The 11901-nt window shown below is 46.0% G+C and overlaps 1 protein-coding gene across 3 annotated transcripts in view; it reads right to left on the reverse strand.

Moving 5' to 3' along the window:
• St6galnac3 (ST6 (alpha-N-acetyl-neuraminyl-2,3-beta-galactosyl-1,3)-N-acetylgalactosaminide alpha-2,6-sialyltransferase 3) overlaps nt 1-11901 on the reverse strand; it is a 510855-nt gene that overhangs the window by 442794 nt on the left and 56160 nt on the right. The gene's annotated exons all lie outside the window — the stretch shown is intronic.

Raw genomic sequence — 11901 nt, forward strand, 5'->3', positions numbered from 1 at the left:
CAGCAATAAAGCTACTCACCATAGGCAATTTGTAAGAATCAACCCAGGTATTAACAACAACCACCAAAAAAAAAAAAAAAAAAAAAAAGCAGTATCATACTAATTTTGTCATTGGAAAAGTGATGATCAGTGCCACATGCCACATTCTGTGTTCCAAGTTTTGCACGAGTTATCTGATCAGATTCTTACAAGAACATTATGAGGGAGGCACTGGTGTCCTCATTGCACAGATTAAAAAAAAAGAACTAAGGCTTAGAAAAGGGAATTCTTAACTCATAAATGGGACAAACTATGGAGAAATAGTCTCCCCAGACTCAGCCTCGGCTAAGCTGTCTCCCACATCAACACGTATTCTCTCTCATTTGGTGAATTCCCCACTTCGGACAGAGCAAATTTCAGGCGATGGTGGTGAATGGGTGGAAAAGCTGTGTTAGAGCGGCCTGGGGGAAAGGCTCGGCTTCTGAGCGAAGACAAGTTTCTGTGTGGCCTCCCCGGAGCCCCTGGGCAAGGAGGCAGGCTTCAGAGGAAACAGTGACACACTTTCCTGTGGCAGGGTAGAAAGCCAGTGTCAGCAGCCCGAATGCGTGCACCACGCCGGCTGTGCTTTGCAGAGCGCGCTGCAATTTCCCAGCATGTGTTTACCTACTGCGGAGCGAGTGGCTGCATCCTCTAGGACAGGGTGGAGGGGAAGCAAAGAAAGAAGACGAAGAAACAAAGAGACAGAAGGGAAACCAAACTGTCTGCCCCTAGAATGGGCAACCCATTTGCCCCAAGAAGAGCAAGCAGATAAAGTAGGAAAAGAAAACCTAGAAAAAAAAAAAATAATAAAAACCTCCAGGCCCAGAACTGTCGCATCTCTGAATTCTTAGACAGTTCTCCTACAGAGATAAAGAGCTGAAATTTTTGCAACAGATCTTGGTGATTGCAAACATGACTTTTGGGAAAAAAAGAAACTTTGGGAAAATAAAAATCTCCATCCCCAGCCAGGGAGGACATTGAGCATACATCTTAAGGGCTCATCTGAGGAAGCAGATGACCAAGGACATAGCCACCGTCCACTCTGTACAGATAGACACAGCGGGGTCACTGGCCTGGAAAGGCAATGTTGGGCTTGTCCCATTCATCACAGATCAGCTGAGCATGCTCCACTAAGAGGCAACGCAAACATCCCACACTGGTAACTTTACTAAAGGCAAACGTACTTAGAGAGGACTCCTGTATAAACAACATCCCACAGGGACCCTTGGAAAAGAAAAGGGCCAGGATCAGAGGAAGCTTGCCGGGAGAAATCCTGCTCTCTGAGGCTGTAGAGAAATGAGGACAGGTCAAGGCTGAGGACAAAAGTAAGAACAGACCAAGCAAGAGAGACTGAGCACAGGTAGGAGGGGAAACGGTGAGTCCTCATCCATTCATTCAGCCTGCAGTATTTGAAACATTTACTGGGCACCTACTGTTTGCTAGACATTGTTATAGGCGCTTGGGGTGGAGGGTGAACAGAACAAATCCCACAGTCTTGCGGAGCTTATGTCCCAGCTGAGGTAAGACAGATAATGAGCAAAATACGTAAGAAATGTGGGAAGCTGGAGAAGGAACGTGTGGATATAAATTGCTTGAGCCAAGAAGAAGGGGTTAAAGTATTTGAACTTGATTTCATAGACGACAAAGATCCAAATGAGCTTTTCCTCGAAAATACTTGTAGGAGGCTTGGCAGTAAATGTGAGTGATCAGGAAAAGTTTGCTATGACTGTCAGTAATTAATTTTAGGGTGCGTTTGTGGAAGCTAAATCTTCAGCAGCCAGTGGACTCATTAGACAGCCAAAGAGGCTGTCGGGGAGCTACAGGGAGGCCAGCAAGTGCTCTTTGCTGAACACTAACTAGTCTCGCTAGTACTTCCTCGGAGGGCTCTGCTGAGAGATAAATTTAGGAGTGGGACCACCACGCAGCCCCAATCCTCACAATATTTTAAAAGCTTCTGATTTGTCCTGTGGATAAACCCACAAATAAAACCTTGTTTAACTCTGTCTAAGCAAGCATTTTCCACTCTTTCCTGAACAATTAATTTGTTTAGGGGAGGGAGGATGCAGAATATCTATTAAAACTTGGCAGGATGAACTTCGCAAAATGCTGATCAAGAGGGAAAGAATAAGATCCTATACGCTGGAAAGAGGATGGATGAGCAAGACAGAGGGAGAGGACCGAATGGCAGGCTTTGGCAAGCACTTGACTGTGCATTTGAAAGGGCAGGAGGAGGAGGAGAAGGACGAAGAGGAGCATCACAGTCAGTAAGGATAAGAGGGTACCAGAATGCCACAAACAGAATCTGCCAGAACATCTCAATCAACAGTTGAGGCACCTGCAGAGAAAGCACAATGAATGCTGAATCACCTTTGGACCCTTCGCATCTGACAGCTATGAAAACAAGGAATTAGGAAGAGATAATCTGCCTTCCATAAAAAGACGGGAGGTAAGGCTTCATCTGAGAGCTCCCTGGCCATCGATCTTGAAGAGATGAAGGACAAAGACTTCTGAAGAAGCAAAGGAGAAGGTGTTACCTAGAATTAAGCTTTGTTTAATCAGCCTAGGAACGTAAAGAACACCTCAAATCATTAATCCTGAAAAGCTCATCTTGCCCATGCAGACAGACACATATAATTCAGGCATCTTTTTCTCGGCTGCTTAGCTGTTTGTCTGTATGTATTAAATTGCCTTTGCACAATTTGAGTGGATGTTAAGTTTTTGAAAGCAAAGAGCCACTTGTTTGCTTGCCAAGCTGTTTTAACTACAGGCCCAGGCTATCAATATCACCTCCTAATCAGAGAGCAAAAGGAAAATAATTACTTGTAAGTCCACATTTAAAACAATCCTTGGGAAAACAAAAAAAATTTCTTTTCTGATCCCACTTTCCAGGAAAACCCATTGAGAAAGCAGAGAGTGACTTAGACTGTTAAAATTTTAAACCCTATGTGCAAATTCATATTTATGTTGCTTTCTAACACATAGAGAATATGTCTCCTATGACATCATTGCACCAGCATCAGTGCACGTGTGTTAGTTCAGCACTCCTGAATCAAAAGTGAATTGCAAGTTGCTAACTATTGCTAAAATTGAAAAAAGAGCACTGCACCTGAATAGTCCTTTGGTGCAGAAGTACTCACGTGGGCAGATCCCAAAAGTGTGCATAGAAAGCACCCAGGGAATTCGTGCAGATCTAGATGTTGGCCTGGGGCATGCAGTGAGGTTGAGGTGGGGTCTTTACTTCCCATTTGACAAGGTTCCTGGCACTGCTATGCTGCTGGTGCATACCTACACTGTGAGCAGAGAGGCAATGGATCATATCCTATGACCTAAGTGGGTCCACATGGCTTGGTGCATGTTATGGCTTGTGTTTAGATGTCCCCCTACAGCCTCATGCAGTCACAGATGAGAGCTTTTCAGAGATGGCTGGATCTGGAGTGTGTGATGCTGGGATTAAGGGTGTGATAATCAAATCAGTCCACTGCCTGGTCTGGCACCTGCCCTAAGATCAGTAACCTAGATCAAATATAAAAGGGGCAGAAAGAAGTTGCTAAGGGTGCTTGGACTTGCTTGCTTGCTGCTTTGGCTGTCTTTCTTCTGTCTGCCACAAACTGATCTCCTCTGCAATGCCCCTCTGCCATGCCCCTCTGCCATGCCACCCTGCCTTGGAGCCAGCTGACTCTGGATAGAGAAAAGTGACTAAAACAGTGCACTAGGCTGGTTAATTGGGAGTGAGATGGAGTTTGGGTTTGCACAGCCATTCGTGCACATCTCTCTACCAAAAAACATCACCACCCTCGTTACCTAGGAAGAGTAAGACTCTCAGGCTCTAAAACTGCATGTCCAAAACATGACTGAAAAAACACTAAGGAGAAACAGTACATTGCAGTGACAGTATCAAGCTGGGGAGAGGACCTCCCCTCCGAGCTGCCAACAATAAAAAGGAAGTTTCTTAGGAAGCCAAGGTGAGAGTTCAGGATATGGATTTTCCATCAATAACCAGCTGATTATGATAATCAGGTGAGCTATAAAGAAGATAAGCACCCTTTTGCAATAAGGAATTGCAAACTCCAAAGACACCCAAGGCCCCTTCACATGTCACAGAGCTTTAGATACAAACCCAGGAGGTCTTCTGACTCCAATAAAGGAGCTGTTTCTTTAAGTTGCATAACGTTTGGCGCGGATGCTCAAACCACTGGCAGTAACCCATGTTTGAGAAATTCCTAGAAGGTATAAGGCTTCATTCTAATCAAGCACCATTCTAATCAAGGTCAAATTTTCAAGAAAGGAACATTCCAGGAACTAGAGTTTGCTTCAGAGAATCAGTGTGGGGTGCAGGGAATATTGTGTTTATTAAGAGAAGTGATGAGTGTTAGGAGCTAGGATCGGCTCGCTGATCATCGCCCTTCCCAGATGGAGCCACAGTAAGGGATCCATCCCTGCCTGTTTCTTTCTCTGCTGATTGCAAACTTTGCAGAGTAGTGTTGGCCCCAGCTGGGACTTCATACTTTTTGAATGTCAAATGAATGAAAAGAGAAAAGGACATTTATCAAGCTCCTGTGAGGGGCTAGGACTATATGCAAAAATTTTAAAAGTATAGTCCTGGAAAATAAGTGGTTAGCATCTGTCATCTTCATCAGTGGTTTGGAATGCAAGTGACAGTTTCTTGCTTATGGGGCAGTTGGTGTTCTTGCTGCTCCCTCCCCCTGCCCCTTCCTTTGGCCTCTGAGCTGGCATTCCTGACCTTGCCCGGAGGACTTTCTTTCCCCGGAGGCTAAGAAGCGAGCCTCCCTGTCCTCCCACTGTGTGCCCGAAGCCGCCGCCTCTTCCCAAGCCCACGCTTCCCAGTGAGGTTTTTTAGTGGTAAAGTGGGAAACATAGGGGGGGGTGCAGGAGTTGAGAATCTGATCCACTTCCTGAGCATTTCCATGTCCCGGATGCTGCCCTGAGCAGTTTACAGGGATCAGTGCATTTAGATCTCAAGCAACTGAATGTCCCTTTTTTTTGGTGATGCTAGGATCTAATCCCGGGCTGTGCACATGCTAAGCACACACTCTGCCACTAAGCTGCACCCCCAGGCCACACGGAATAGCATTTTCACCATCTCCCAGAGGAGGAGACTGAGGCCCAGCGGGGCAGAGATAGCCAAGTGGGCTTAATGCCCAGGCCATCAGACACGGGAGCCCAATTTGTTCACCATAACTCCCAGCTTCCTCAGGGAAGCCCACAGCACTCCTTCTGCCACACAACCCAGCCTTCTTCTCAGGCACGGAAGAGGTGCCCTGGCCTGCCGGACAGGGCTGTCACACTGCAGTGAGAAAGATTCTTCATTTCTTTTCAAACCAAAGCTCCACGCTGCTAACTGGGTAGTGATGTTTCTTCCCAAAACTTTGTATCTCAGCACAGGAGTGGGCCAAAAAGAAATGTATTGAATTGTTCTAAAAGTATTTATGAAACATGTAAAGGCAGGAGAAAACAACAGCAGAGTGTTTGGGATCATATTCTATTCTTTGACCACTTTTTTTGCAAATATTTTCAGTTCTCTTCTAGGACAGAGTGTTGTTGCTCTTGTTGCTGTTTTCAGAGGGGACTGCTGGAAGAAAAGTGGCTGATGAAAGCTTGTCTATGCCATACGCCCTGGCAATTATGCGCATGGGCAGATGCACACACATAGAGACAGACAGACACACACACACACATTTTTCAGGAAGTTCAGATTGGGTCCTGAATAAGTAAGCACCTCTGTCATCATCTAACAAGGCTTCGACAAATGAATTTGCTAATAGGACTGTCAAACAACCGGAGACGAATTGCATGTTCTACAGCACTATAAAAATTCTCTTCCCTTTAAGGAGAGAAGACAAGCTCATGGTAAGGAGATTACTTTTTAAATAAATCCAAGGTTAGTTTTAAACTCCTTACTGCCAAGATCCATTTCTTTAAGTGCAAACAGAAGTTCCTTCTCACCGCCCTGAAAGACTGCCATAAGGGTAAGGAAGGTAAATTCAACTTTCCTAAAAATTGTTTTCAGAAACAAAAATCACCATATCACTACTTTAGGCATCTAATTTCCTTGTGATAAGAAAGCAATCCCTTTTTCTTTCCCCTCGCCTGTCTCTGGTTGCAGGCCAAGGTTTTCAAGCAGAACAAAATCAAAGAAGTAAAAGACAGGGTGTGCCAGATCTAATCCTCCATGGGAAGCGACCAGACGTGGCTCGCAGCAATGCAATACTGAAGCAGACGCCAAGTGGGAGACAAAAGGAACCAGGCCCTCCAGACACTGGAGCATGTCCTCCACCAACAAGTTCCACTTCTTGCTCTCACAGATAGCCAAGGTTGGCTGCCCTTGCGGGCTCAAATGGTCCCAAACATGATTCTTCAGTGTCTGCAGAATGATTCTTCTTGGATAAGGTGTTCCAGATCTTTCATAGCTTGTATTTCCCACATTGCTCATCTCATAGCAGAGATGTTGCCTCCTCTTCTGTATCTACAAACCCAGCTGGGTAGTGCAGGGCCACACCTGCCGGCAAACCTCGCCGCGCAGCTCAGGCCTGGGCGGTGGGATGTGACTGACAGCATCCTCTGACTCTGAGCTCATCATTAGAAGGAGCTGCTTCTCCTCTTCTTCCCTCTGCCAAGTGGCGGCCGTGCAAAGCCAGGTGTGACCATGAGGACACAGAGGACACCCTAGGGGATGGGGAGGACTAGGACAAAATTGGCCTGGACTGGGGGAGGGTGCCCTGAAGCACAGCCAGCCTCTCTCTAGACATCCATGGCATCTATCGGCCAGGGTGGGAGCAGGCTTCTTTCTGTCTGACCTAAGGTGCTGGTGTTTAAATCTCTTTGCTCTCGCAGTTTAGCCTCTTCTTCAGTTAATTCCCTCTCCCTCAACCCCCATGAAAGATGGAATTAATAACCCTTCCCAAGATTCTCCCTCGTCTCACATCTTTGCCCTGGGGGGACCTGGCCCTCACCAGACAATCTTCTGAGAGCGGGCCTCCCTCTCCTCCAAACAAGCCACCCCTACCTGATCCCTCTTGCTCCGCTGCATCTGGGGCTTTCGCACTTGCTCAGGTTGTCTGTGACTGTGCTCCTTTCACGGGAAGGGCTGGCGGGAGGAAGACACAGCCGGAGACCCAGGCAGGGGTCTCGCTTGGTTCCCTGCCCCAGCATAGCAGCACTGTGAAATCGCAGCCTGCCAAGCCGCTGCCTTTCAAGCTCCCTCTCCTGGAATCTTGGCTGTCAGGAAGAGACTGAAGCACACGCTAGCGCACCTACTAACATATTTGTCCTTTTCATTTCCAGATGGGAGAAGCTGCGTATGTCCTGCCCCTCTCCCACAAGTTATTGTAAATCTGAGTATAAAACAAGGCTCTTAATAGAAACTCTAAATGACAAAAATCCCAAAGTGGTTTTTTCTTTAACCTTTTTGTTTTTATTTTTGCCACAAGTAGACATGACACTGACCATCTGTGTAAAAGGAAAGCTTTCGTTGTCCACATTTTTGTTTAAAAAAAAAATGCATGTTAGATCTGTACTGACCTCTGACCTGGATTCTCTACAAGTTCAAATGACTTGAAATCAAGCGTCACGGGGCCTTGTGGGGTTGAGGGAGTGTGGTTTATTTCAAGGGTTGCATGGCTTCCTAGCTCTAGTGTGCCGGTTTCTGGGGTTACCTCTCAGCCTGACCCAGGACAGATAGGCATCGAATGCCATTTTCTTTCTGGGTTACCAACAAGAGGAATCCTGTCTAACCTGAGAATGGAGACAGTTCTTAGAAAGTCTGCACCGTAGAAATTCCTGCTAATGCAGTGCTATAACTCAGTTTTAAGAAACAGAACACACTGGCCAGTAAGAAGGGCCCTGAGGCCCATCCCAAAGGAAACACCTAAGTACCCTGGTGCCCTGAAGCAGGACAGGCTGCCCAGAACATCTCAGCAGGGGGTATGGAAATCAACTCTCCAGGCTACCAGAAAATGCTCTCCATCCATCCCTGCTGCCATGGGAATTGACTCAAATTATTTATTATGTCAAGAAATATTTATTGATGAACTAGAGGCAAGTTACCAAGTATGCAAGAAACGAGACAAAGCCCTTGTCTTTGGCGTTTTTATCCTTGAGTAGGAGGCTCAGCAATAAACAGCCAATGCCAATATAATCTGATGAGCACTATGCTAAAGAAAGTACACAGATCAATGAGAGTAGCTAAAGATGTAGGCAGAAAGGTAAGCAGGAGACCATCTGGTTAGCAGGGACAGCAGGGACCAACTGAACCTCCATCCGCCCCCAGGTACACTTTGGCGCTGCCCCTTCTTTTAGCACTCACATGGCTAGAGCAAGGCGTGCCTTCCTTCAAGGGTACTGCCAGGGCAGCCACAGGTCAACGGGCACGAGCTGCCCACAGAGCTAACAAAATACCTCGTGAACACCACACAGGCAGAAGGCAAAACTTTCCTGTGCTCAAGAGATCTTGATACCTACTTGCACAGAGCATCAGATTAATTTCTTTCACCACCAAAATCAATAGGAGCTGAGACCAGAGACAGGCAGGGGAAGCATTCGCTTCTGAAGTCAGAAAACCAACATTAGACCAATTATATTGTTCGAGAGCCTGGTTTTCATGGTGCGAGGCACCATATGAATCAACCAGTGATTGATGGACTCATCTGACACCAGCACTTAGCGCAAGGCGGGAAGGGAAGACGCGCTATCGTCTGGATATTGGAATTGATTTTATTCCTCCTTGAGTCGGGTGGGGATTCTTATCTATTCACACGCTGTTCCCATCCTCTTCTGCTTTTACGTCCTCTGGCACTGGGGGAGAGGCAGGCATGGGGTTTCAGAGCTAAAACGTGAGCAAGCTGCATTTTACACGTGAAGAATCTGAGGCCCAGAGAAGGCAGTTACTACCTGGTTGGTTAGTGACAGAATCAGAGCAGGAACCCAGGCCCAGGATTCTCAGAGCATGCTTGTTCCCCTAGTTCACTCTGAGCCCAGAAATCTGAGAGGGGACAAGTACTCATTCGGGAAAAGGTCTGACTTCCTTAGGGACCTTTTCCCTTTAATGTATCTCCCTGTTTCTAAGAAGCCATGTTGCCCGGATGTAGCTGTCAGGACAAAAGCTGTCGCTGTTCGAAGGCTTCAGCTTGTTTTCCTACAGGGATGAAGGCCAAGGAGCAAAACTACAGAGAAAAAGACTGCCACAGTCATGGAAGGAGCTTCTCTTCCCAGAAAACCAGTCAAGCATGTACGTGGAGTGTGTGTTTGTGTGGGTACACACGTATGTGTAAAAGCATGTGAGAGCTATACATGTGTGACTAACAGCTGTGAATATGTGTGTGGGCGGGACCTTTGCATGGGCTTGTGGGTATAAGTGAGCACAGATATGTGTTTGTGTTGGAAGTGTGTGTATACGTGTATGTGTGTGTGTATCACTTTATAATCATGAAGGGGAAAAAGAAAGAAAATATGATCTTTACAAAATGTTTTTGGCTGCCTGTGCAAGGTCACATCACAAATAAAAATTGTCCTCAGCAAGCACCTGTCCCACGTCTTCAGAAAGAAGCTAGCACAGGGATATCTCATTCTGTCACCTCACTAAAGCACTAGTGTCAAGAACCCTGTCGTTCTGAAGGCTCAGAGGTCTCCCTGCCCTAGCCCTGAAGAGATGACGGGTCTGCTTGCCAGGCAGACCTTTCCCTTGTGCCCGGTGGATGGCAAACCCACAGTACTGACACCCTAAAGAATAAATGGAAACCTGAAGAAACATGTACAGTGTGCAAAGCCACGGCACAACAGACAGACACGCAGGTGATTTCCCTCCTCCCCATTTTAAAGAGAAACAATGCAGCTACCTGTCAAGGTGGCAGCCAGTCTATCAAGAAGGGTATTAGGATTTGCATAAAATGACCCATTTGGGGAAGTGTCCAGAGGGTTAAAACATCTGCTAAGCAAGGCACACAGATCTAGGAATGAAGCTGTGGTCCTCAGGATAATGCTGACTCTTTTAAACATTAATCTTTTTCTGTGAGATGAGGTCCAGCTATGCAGCCCAAGCTGACCTCAAACTTATGATCCTCTTGCCTCAGCCTCCTGAGTGCAGGGATCAGAGGCATGTTCTACCATGCCCCGCTCGCTTGAATCACACATTTGCCTGAACTTCCCAGCACCTCTCACCCCCACCCAGCCCTGGCTGGTAATATAAATATTTTCCTCAGGGAGCACTACACCCTATGTCCTCAGAAAGAAGCTGGCAGGGAAACATGGCTCTGTCATCTCACTAAAGCACTAGGGTTCAATGACCCTGTCATTCAGCGATCTCCCCTCCACAGGCGCTTCTAAAAATGACTGCACTTATTGTCATGCTGAAAAAAAGATGCCATCCTTTCAACCAGCACTTTTTGAAATTCTAAGCCTTCAGAATGTGGTCTTCTTCTCTAGAATGTAAGATCTTTGCAAGCAAAGACCACCTGTCTTATCTCCAACTCCCCCATCTGTTGTGGTGTGTGGTGCTTAATGGAATGGAGGGTGGGGATGTATGTAGCTCAGTGGCACAGCACCTGCCTGGCAAATGTGAGATCCTGAGTTCAATTCCCAGTTCAAAAAAAAAAAAAAGAATGGAAAAACTACCTAATAAAACTACTGAAGAGTGGAGTTTTATTAGTTCTTGAGATGACACAGCTACATTTAGACAAAGGCCTTCGATCACCTAGGCCATGCCAGTGGTTTACCAAAGATAGTTTGAATCAAGGATTTGGGGAAGGCTTCCTTGGGGTACTAGTGAGTTCAAAGCCATGGCTGAAAGCAAGAAATTCATATTCAAATAAGCATTTCCTTTCCAAAACAGACAGGTATCTTGGCTTTGGGTAAGGGACTAAAGCCCCCTGGAATGGTTTTCAGCCTAGAGAATTCCCATCTTGAACATAACAGCTCAAACTGATGAATTCCTTTTGGAGACATGGCCACAACTTAATGAGAAGGGAAGCTGGTGAAGCCTTTTTCACAAATACTGAAGACTGCCCTTAAAGACTAATGCACTATTCCATCAATATATCCTATAGGCTGATGGGGGTGAGCGGGAGAGAGATTCTGCTCTAGCAAAACCACCTGAACTTTCTTTGCATTTGTGTGGATCCCATCGTTCTCTGTTTCATGCTTCCTGATCACCATCACTTGGACCACTTGCCTCCCAGAAATGTGTTTCTCCCAACACACCTGGGCTGTGGAACATACTTACTCTGACAATCTCATCTGCTTGCAACTGGTCAATGGAGCCCCCAAACTCTTCCAAACATTAGGTCTGTGTAACAGCTCTCAGATGAAAGTGATTCAAAGGGAGCAAGGATTTCTGCAAGCGCTCAGGTATACCAGATAGACATAATAAAACAGAAAGGACCAACAGCCTAATTTCCAGGTAGTACTTTAGCCTAACGGTCAGCTCGTCTCTATGCACAGGCAGCGACACAGAGCAGGAGAGTGGTGTGGACTGAAGACAGGCCGACCTTGTTTCCGATCCTTCCTCTACTCTCTACTACTTCCTGGAGCTGTGATCTTGACCAACATACTAAACCAGTCCGAATTTTTATTTTCTTATCAAAAGATTTCAAGTACCAACTTCATAAACTACTAGAAATAGCTAAACTAAATAAGATGCCGTTTCTGAAGCACCCAGCACTGACTCTTGACACTGGGAAAATGACATTGGGATCATTACTAGGATTTGTATGCAAAGTGTCATTTCTGAAGTCTGTAAATTCGACAGATTTGGGAGCAAAATTTATCGCCACAGAGTTAGCAGCAAAGATTGCAATCCCAATCATTCTAACCAAGGGGAATAAATAGAAAGAAATGACTTTCCAAATTTTTTTTTTTTTTTTTTTGGTTTTT

Source organism: Chinchilla lanigera, unplaced genomic scaffold (genome assembly GCF_000276665.1).
Source record: "Chinchilla lanigera isolate Chin_1 unplaced genomic scaffold, ChiLan1.0 scaffold00022, whole genome shotgun sequence".
In the NCBI taxonomy this organism is placed as follows: domain Eukaryota; kingdom Metazoa; phylum Chordata; class Mammalia; order Rodentia; family Chinchillidae; genus Chinchilla; species Chinchilla lanigera.